The sequence below is a fragment of the Quercus suber genome, unplaced genomic scaffold (genome assembly GCF_002906115.3).
Source record: "Quercus suber isolate HL8 unplaced genomic scaffold, Cork oak 2.0 scaffold_41, whole genome shotgun sequence".
NCBI classification, from domain to species: Eukaryota; Viridiplantae; Streptophyta; class Magnoliopsida; order Fagales; family Fagaceae; genus Quercus; species Quercus suber.
The window spans coordinates 1,628,341-1,638,030 of NW_027069506.1; the positions used below are offsets into that span (position 1 = coordinate 1,628,341).

Here is a 9,690-nt window from a genome sequence, read left to right on the forward strand (position 1 = left end):
GCGAATTGGTTTGATGAGTACCGATGACAGGGAATATAGGGAACTGTTCCTCTTCTACCTAGCTCTTTTTCCACTTCTTCCTGCAGTTTGATTTTTTTTTTTTTTTTTTAACTTTTTATGAGTCATGCACGTGCAGCCACATTCATCTTCGTCTAAACTAATAGGAAATACAGAAATTGACTAGGACAATGTGGTCATGGGGTCTCCACCAGGGCCTGTCAGGAGTTAATACTAAAACTAACTAATACAGCTTAATAAGGACTTTGACATATTGTATAAATTGCAAGCAATATCTTATCTGTTTCATCATTTGGCTATAGCAACTCAGGCCCATAAACTATTACAGCTTGTTAACATGGTAATTTTATACTATCTTTTCTGTTTCCTTTCCTACCTAAAGCAAATTGGATTAAAGGCATTCAAACTATAGACCAAAGTAAAGCTGCCATGCCCTAGAAAATAAGAGGAAACAAACAAGGGATGGAAAAGTAAGGTGTATTTTGGTTTATACACCGACCAACCAAAGTTCTTCAATTCCTAGGGCCAGAAAGATTTTCATTTTGGCACTGTTAAGAACCGACCAAGGAAAGTTTTTTTTTTTTTGGTTACAAATGCTGTTTCGGGTGTTCACTTATTCATGCATTTTGATGGTACTAGTGTGACCTACAAATGAAGCATTATGTTCATGCATGAACATCTTATTTATGTCGTTAATCTGAAAAGAAAAAAAAAAGGGCAAGTTGAAGTTCCTGTTGGTAATTTGCATGCTATGAATTTCTTAAAATGTTGAGTTTTAAGAATGTCCTAAATCTATTAGGGACTAACATAACAGTTTTGAAATTGCCTTATTGTCTTCCAAATAACTACAGCACTAGTGAATCTCTGAGGAATTAACCCGTTGAAGATCATCAATTTAGTGGTCCTTTAGGGAAGATCTATTCGTGCACAATATTTTTAACAATTGTGGGCAAAATTTGTTGTGATCGAGAGAAACATCACTTCTACTAAAATGCATATTATTAATATCACTTTTATTATGTATTATTATCAATCACTATATGTTTTTCTAGTATTTGTGCGGAAAAGAAAATGACCCAAGACTTATTGTTACCAATTTACTACTTGTGTACACTCTTTTTGCAACCACTCATGTTAGTTTCCACGTTAGAGAAGTTTTAAGTCCATTATATTATTCTAATCAAGATTTATTGTATGGAACAAAATTTAGATATAATCCTTAGGTGTTACACCTTATTCTCTTTCAATCTAGACGATCTTAGTTATTTCAAATTTTAACTATACTCAATGGGCATGTGCATCTCCCTTAGCTTCTTAGCCCAACATTCGACTTTCTCTTTCATCACATGTCACTACCATCCTTAGCCGAGTTCCTCCGACCATGCCATTGATTGGTGAGTTGGTGACCCTTATTGGCTTTCTTTTTTATTGTGTCTTTTCCACTCTCAATCAAGTTTTTCAAATTGCCTCCAATCAGTAACATCAACAAGTATGAATTGTACATTGGCACTACCATTACAAATGTGACTTCAATCATTATGCACCTGTTTGGCATCTAGCCTTCGTTCCAATTTGTCATTTGCACTCCAATCTCTATCACATTTTTATTTCAAACTCAAGTTATCTTCAATTCTTTCACCTAAAAGTTTAGGGATGAACGTTAGAGATGTAAAAAACCAAGCCCATTATATTCCTCTATTCAACGTTGATTGTATTTTCCAGGACCAAGTTCATAGTAATACGAATTCTAATCCTGCTAATACACAGTCTTACTATTGCAACCCTAGGGACTTAGTTCAAGGCTCGATTATAGTTAGACGACTATATGTACCTTTCAATGGATTTAATGTGACGTGTAGAGGTTAATAACAAATACATAGTGACTTGGGGTTTTCTACCGTGAGTGTAAATTGATAAGACCAAATCACATTAATTCTTTGCATTTTTCCACTCTCTTTCTTATTGATATCTTTTCTAATCTTAACATATTATTTGAAATACCCATAATTTCCATTTTCTCTCCTCTATCTTATCCCTTGTTCTTGTTCTCTAGTTCTTCCTTAATGTCACAGTTGACTTTATATTAGGTTTGTACTCTTTTTGTTTATGAGGACAAAATTTAGGTACAATACCTTAAATGATGTTCTTTTGATTTCTTTCATAAGATTTAACCATATGGCTACTTTACTGAAAAATACACTTCCATCCCATGAGAAAAAAGAGAAATGATATGTCTATAACTATAGGGACTCCGTTTAGAAAGGTTCCCCAACAATACATTTCTAGAGAGTGGGGCGAAGGGTTAGACCCTAACAGACTAGCAACGGGACACAAGCCACTTTTCACCATTGAAGGGGAGTGAACCCCATTTTACAACTAAGGGTAGCTCCTCGGCACTTACCCGAGGAGGTTCCTTCCCCTCTCTTCCCCCCCCCCCTAACTGCTCTGCTCGCCCTTCTTATATAGTTCTCCTCCTCCTCTCCCCTTTTTCCTTCTGTTGATCATCCATTTGCCTCCCCTTTGACCGTCCGTCCCATCAGAGGCCTTATCAGTACTCAAGTGGTTCACCATCATCACTGTTACCCTGTCAAGGGGTTACATCCCCATTAATGCGGCCAGGGGAGTTAGATGAGCGCATTTAGTGTGGAGGTGACAACCTGTTCTGGGCCTGTCCCCCTCCTGAAATTAGCCTTGATACGCCGAGGACAGGGATGTCCTCGGCGGGATCCAAAAAAGCATAGGCCTTCATACACCAGCCTCGGACGATCATCCCTCCTCGACATGGGCCTTGAGCCAAATGCAAGATGGGCCCAGGCTCCCAGGCTTACGGGCCCCACAATAGCCCCTCAAAATCCTACTGCCCGTTCCCTCGAACGGGGAGGTGGGTTTTGATACCTACGGGTCCTCGTGGCCGACGCCCTGGGGAAGTCTCTTCTCCTTCCTGCCGACATGGCCGAACTTGGGAGCAAGAGTGGGCCAGAGGTTGCCCTTAACCTTAAGAGATATCTAGGCATGGTGGATCCCCTGATACCCGTTTATCTTACTTGAACTTTGTTGCTTAGCACCTCCCTTCTCTTTACGAAAAACCTGTTTTTGTTGGCAGGCTGTCCAGGCCCTTTTCAGGCTGGACGGGGAGGCTTTTGCCGAGGTAACGCTTTAGCGTAGGAGCGTGACAAGTTCTTAAAGGCTGTGAGGACCCTTAAGAGATCTGAGGCAGATCTAAAAAAGAGGCGATTGAAAATCTGGAGGAGATGACAAAGGCTAGAGATAATGCGGCCCCTGACCTAACCACGGCTACGAAGCAGGCCGAGGATCAGACCAAGCAGTGGCAGGATGTCGAGGGCCACCTACGAACTGCCAAAGAGGACATCGCCGACCTGAAGAAAAAGTTGGCCGAGGCAGTCAGCGCAAGGGGTATTACCGAGTATGCCTGGGACGAAGCTGTGAGGGCCAAAGACGAGGCGGTGTTTGCGAGAATGGATGTCGAGCGCTCCGCAGGACAGGTGGAAGAGGAGGCTTTTGCCGAGGGGGTGGCCAAGACTGAAACCACCCTCAAAGCTCAAATTCCTGTAGTGTGCGGGCGCTTCTGTTATGAGACCTGACATGAAGCCCTCGACCAAGCGGGGGTTGATGTCTCATCTAACCTTAGAAGGGCGGAGAGAGTGTTTTACCCTTTCGCAATTTGCGAGGTTTTTCCTATTGCTTCCGAGGAGGGGTCTGCATTACCAGCGTCAAGTGAAAGTCATAACAGAACCGTTGAGGACACATCTGCAGCTGACAGACCTTTTGAGGGGGCCGAGCCCCATAAAGCTTTGGAGGGGGCTAGAACCGAGGGTCAAGAAGTGCCCCAAGAGGTGGTAAGGCTTCCTGCTAGCTCCCCAGCCACACTCACGGTTCCTCCGACTACCCTTACCGTGGAAGGGCCCCCTGAAGTAGCCCCTCCGAGACAAGGTCCCTAGGTGTTGGTTGAAGCCTTTTGACAAGCCTCCTCAAGACAATTTACTTACTGAATTGGAGGGAAATGGCATATGGCATATGACACTATTATTTGTTTTCTTTTTCATTCCATTTTGCTTCTTGCCTCAGGGGCATTGTAACAAAACTATATACTTTCTATTTGAAATGAATATTCACTATTTTGCTTCTAATTATTGATGCTTCCTTTTTCTTGCCGTACTTTAATATTTTGCTCAATACCTTGGTTCCGTTCTGGATTTGGTCTCATGAGACCATTAGCTATCCTTCAGGCATGAATCCGAGGATCGCATCACAATTCGGTTCTAGCTAACGCTTCGGTTCCTTTGTAAATAGTTAGTTTAACCCTTCGGTTCTTCTATAAGTAGCTAGTTTCCTCATGAGTTTGAGTCCTTGGACTATGTAATACCTTGGTTCTGTCTAGTACCCAGGTATAGCCGAGTAGTTAGTTTCCTCATAGGCTTGAGTCCGAGGACCATGCAATGCCTTGGTTCTGTCTAACACTTCCATTCTTATGTAAGTATCTAGTTTCCCTATAGGTTTGAGTCCTTGGACCATGCAATACCTTGGTTCTGTCTAGTACCCAGGTATAGCCGAGTAGTTAGTTTCCCCATAGGCTTGAGTCTGAGGACCATGCAATGCCTTGGTTCTGTCCAACACTTCCATTCTTCTGTAAGTATCTAGTTTTCCCATAGGTTTGAGTCCTTGGACCATGCAATACCTTGGTTCTGTCTAGTACCCAAGTATAGCCGAGTAGTTAGTTTCCCCATAGGCTTAAGTCCGAGGACCATGCAATGCCTTGGTTCTGTCTAACACTTTCATTCTTCTGTAAGTATCTAGTTTCCCCATAGGTTTGAGTCCTCGGACCATGCAATACCTTGGTTCTGTCTAGTACCCAGGCATAGCCGAGTAATTAGTTTCCCCATAGGCTTGAGTCAGAGGACCATGCAATGCCTTGGTTCTGTCTAACACTTCCATTCTTCTGTAAGTATCTAGTTTTCCCATAGGTTTGAGTCCTTGGACCATGCAATACCTTGGTTCTGTCTAGTACCCAAGTATAGCCGAGTAGTTGGTTTCCCCATAGGCTTGAGTCCGAGGACCATGCAATGCCTTGGTTCTGTCCAACACTTCCATTCTTCTGTAAGTATCTAGTTTTCCCATAGGTTTGAGTCCTTGGACCATGCAATACCTTGGTTCTGTCTAGTACCCAAGTATAGCCGAGTAGTTAGTTTCCCCATAGGCTTGAGTCCGAGGACCATGCAATACCTTGGTTCTGTCTAACACTTCCATTCTTCTGTATGAAGGGGTTTGTCCTCGGACTGCTTTACTGGAAACGGTTCCTCCTCGGGTCGGACTATTAACTCTACGGTGCTTCGGGCAAGGGTGGTTCGGACTCTGATCTTACATATGGCATTGACCTCGCCTTCAATTCAAGCTCCCATCTTCTTCACTTATGAGGCGTCCCTTGGCCGTTCGCGCTCCGCGCTTGACGTTTCGATGCGCGAGACCCGCCTTCATTAATATCCTCGTGAATTGATACAGATCCAGCGGTCTATGGTCTCCTTGGGATTTGGTATCCTCGTGATTAGTACCACTGATAATTCTCTTTTCGAACTTTGTGTGTATTAATTCCCGCCAGTCTTCATCCTCTATATAAGGCTTTCTGGGGGAAACGTTTCTCCACACTCTATGAACTTTCCAACACAACTAGAACCACGACCCTTCAGCTCTCCGAGCCCCTTCAATAACCCTGCCAGAATTGTGACCAGAGTTGGGAGATATGGGGCGGCCCTGGGTGGGTGTGAGGACACACAGGCCAAAGGTCCGACCGCCCCGGCCAAGAGCCGTCGTGACCGCAGCCCCCACCAGACTTCCGGCGCGGCAGAGCCTAGGCGTAACCTTGATAGTGCCATGCGTGGTGGCCAGAAGGGATGATCCTGAAGTACCTAACACTCCTCCCCGGGGCGCACGCCTGCAGGAGGAGACGGGCAAAATCATGTCATGGCTAGTGCCCGAGTGTTGCCGTCTCCAACGGCCAACACTCGTGAGGATTGGAGAGAATCAAGGGAACACCATGGGGGAGGGCTTCCCGGTGCACCTGCGTCGGCTCCTCTCTTTGTTCCAGCTCCGCCACACCGGACAAGGAGTTGTTGGTGGCCTTGAAGCATGCCAGCCTCAGCCCCATTCCCTCTAGCTAGTTTTAGAACAGGTCCACCTGGGCCTCTGTTTGTAGAATTAGCTTGTAAAATTAGCTTTAAAACAAGTCTGCCTGAGCCTCTGTTTGTATCTTGTACTTTCCGTTTAGAAAAGTTCTCCAACAATACATTTCTAGAGAGTGGGGCGAAGGGTTAGGCCCTAACAGACTAGCAACGAGACACAAGCCACTTTTCACCATTGAAGGGGAGTGAACCCCATTTTACAACTAAGGGTAGCTCCTCAGCACTTACCCGAGGAGGTTCCTTCCCCTCTCTTCCCCCCCTAACTGCTTTGCTCGCCCTTCTTATATAGTTCTCCTCCTCCTCTCCCCTTCTTCCTTCTGTTGATCATCCATTTGCCTCCCCTCTGACCGTCCGTCCCATCAGAGGTCTTATCAGTACTCGAGTGGTTCACCATCATCACTGTTACCCTGTCAAGGGGTTACATCCCCATTAATGCGGCCAGGGGAGTTAGATGAGCGCATTTAGTGTGGAGGTGACAACCTATTCTGGGCCTGTCCCCCTCCTGAAATTAGGCTCGGTACGCCGAGGACAAGGATGTCCTCGGCGGGGTCCAAAAAAGTATAGGTCTTCATACACCAGCCTCGGACGATCATCCCTCCTCGGCATGGGCCTTGGGCCAAATGCAAGATGGGCCCAGGCTCCTAGGCTTACGGGCCCCACAATAACATTTTTACAACAAATCCTAAGTGGCAGGTTGTTACTGGTTGTTATTGTTAGGGCAAAAAAATAATCTTTTTGTTAGTTTCAAATTTGAATCAATAACAACTAACTACCTGTGATTTATTGTAAAAATATTGTAAAAATGTTATAGATGTAGCATCTCTAAAAAAAAAATTCATATAGCAAAATTTTAAGAGAAAAATATAAGAAATAACACCTAAATATTGTACTTAAATCTTATCATATTTACAACAAGTTTACATACACAACAAAATTCACAACTCTTTTTATAATTGTTGAGGTGACAAAGTTGTGATTAGTATATAATAAAAACGATGTTAATAATATCCTATTCTCATATGTAAAAATGATGTTATACTAGTCCTTATTTACTTCATAGATAATGTGGAAAAAAAAAAAGTATATTTATTGTATATTGAGCATTATTGTATTACTTATTAGTTGTCAATAGTAGTTGTCAAATCGTAGAGAATAGGCACCAACTCTCTTGTACCAGACAATTGTCGGCAAAATCAATTTTAAGGATAGCGACTTTCAAGTTGGCCTTGGCTTAGATCTTAATAAATTGGGACCCATGACCCATCGATAGATTCTATACAAGTGGATTGGTAAAGCTAATGATGTTTATCAAAAAATCCTATAATTTTTGTGAAAAAGATGGAACTAAATTCCCTTTGTTTGCAGCATTAGTTTTCGACAGGATATTGTGGACGAGAAATCAAACGATTTTTCAAGAAGCCTCTACCAATCCAAAAATGATAGCAGCTGATATTCAGAAAATTTATACCATCACTTGGGAAGCTTTCCACTTCTCAAAATCCCCAGTTTAGGTTCCACCACAAGTTGGTTGGTACAATATGAAATTTGATGTTGCCATAAGACCCAATAGAGGCTTAGCAGTTGTGATTTGTAGAGATGACACAACTGACATAATAATGTCTACGCTTTACAGCTTCAAAAATCCTCTCTTCACTTGAGCCTCTGCTTGAAGAAGCCCAAGCAACTCACCTAGTGTATACTCACTTTGGCTAAGGAACACAAACTAAACTTTGCAGTTTTTGAAGGAGATTCCATATCACTGATTGATGCAATGCAAAGCCCCTCTGCCTCTTCCTATAGTTCATTCTTTGTGTTGGGATTTTACTTAATGAAAGAATACATTTAAATTTTTTTGCCCATAATCTTGCTAAGTGGGCATTTTTTTTTTTTTTTTTTTTTTAAGTAGTAGTAGAAGAAGATATGGGTCTCTATTCATCTTCTCTCTTCTTTCTAAGGTTTTTGTCCCGGAGGAAATGGATTGGGGCCTTCCTCTCATCTTTCTTTCTAATAATAGATCACTATTCATTGAAAAAAAAATTTATTTGTATAACAATAAGTTTAGGTACCCAACATTTTTTTTAAACCGTTAACATGATTTGTTATAATTAGTGTATATTTATAAGATATATTCTCACATCACAATAGGTTACGTTAATAGTAAAATAAAATTTATAAAAATAGTATGTACCTAACACTAACATTACTTAATTTGTACTAATGTCATTTAATTCAATCATTGTCTCCATTTTCATATTATAAGCACTTGTATTATTGTCTAAATCTTTTTGACAAAACTTGACAGTACGCTACATGGTACTTTATTCATTCACTTGTGTACAATATTCAAAACACTAATTTATACATTTTGATCCAACTATTTTACGGTAACATTTTTTGAAGTTTAGGGAAATGTAAAAAAATTTCACATATTTTTAAAGTAGCACTTACCCACTTATGATTATTATTTTTTAATTTCTTAAAAAAATTATTATTATATAACCAATTTAATTAATAAATACTGTATTTTGAGGTTATTTTAGATGAGAATTTAATTTGAAAGATATGTATTTCGATTTAATTTGTAATGTCATTAGGGGATATTTGCTATATTATAAATTAAAACCTCAATAACATTTTCTTAAATCTCGATGGAGGTTATTTTAATTTTGTATATCTATAAATGTGAGATTTTTTTTTTTTTTATACGAACAAATGTAAGATTAATATATGTAAATCAGCTAATTTTGTTTTATTTTTTGAAATGGTAGGTTCATTGGGCCTATAGATTGTACATGACAAAAGAAACCCTCCCTGTACTGGACTTTTGGGAGCTAATTGGGCTTTCTCGATTAAATAGTCTTTTCAAGTAAGGTATATCAGCCCACTTAGATATGGGCTCATTAGGGTTCAATTAGCTTCTACTGAAAAAGCCCACAAACAAACATTCTATAAATACTACAACCTCTCCTTCTCAGAAACGCATCTCTAAACCCTACTTCAGCCGTAGGTTGCCTCTCTCTCATTCTCTCTGTGTTTTTGTTTTATGTGTCGATCTCTGTGCGTGTTTTTGTTTTGTGAGAGAGTTTCAATTTGTGTATGGATAGGAAATGGGCAAAGATGATGATTGCATGAGTTCTGACACCTCTTGTATGAGAAGAGCTTATTCAATAAGCTCTTCCTTGAGCAGAGACAGCAACATTCTGAGCCCCCACCCTTTCTGCTTTTATGCTTTTCTTTTTCTTTTTTTTAATTAATTAAACTGTTTAACCTAGATCTGTGTTTGGACATAGTTTGTTTCCTGCAATAATTTCCTAAGCTTTATTTGATGGTCTCTCTTCTTATGATTCATGCTTAAATTGTTTGCTGGGATTTGATTGAAAGAACAAACTTTTCCCGAACATTTTGAGGGAAAATTGAATTTTACTCTTTATAATTAATGGGGTTTCAAATTAATCCAATGGGTTTCATTGGTTACAAA

The 9,690-nt window shown here is 40.8% G+C and overlaps 1 non-coding gene across 1 annotated transcript; it reads left to right on the forward strand.

Moving 5' to 3' along the window:
- The first annotated feature begins 9,322 nt into the window (after positions 1–9,322).
- On the forward strand, positions 9,323–9,419 carry LOC111992413 (small nucleolar RNA snoR1). Its single transcript, XR_002880848.1, has one exon. It is a non-coding gene; the product is annotated as a small nucleolar RNA snoR1 (small nucleolar RNA).
- The last annotated feature ends 271 nt before the right edge of the window (positions 9,420–9,690 follow it).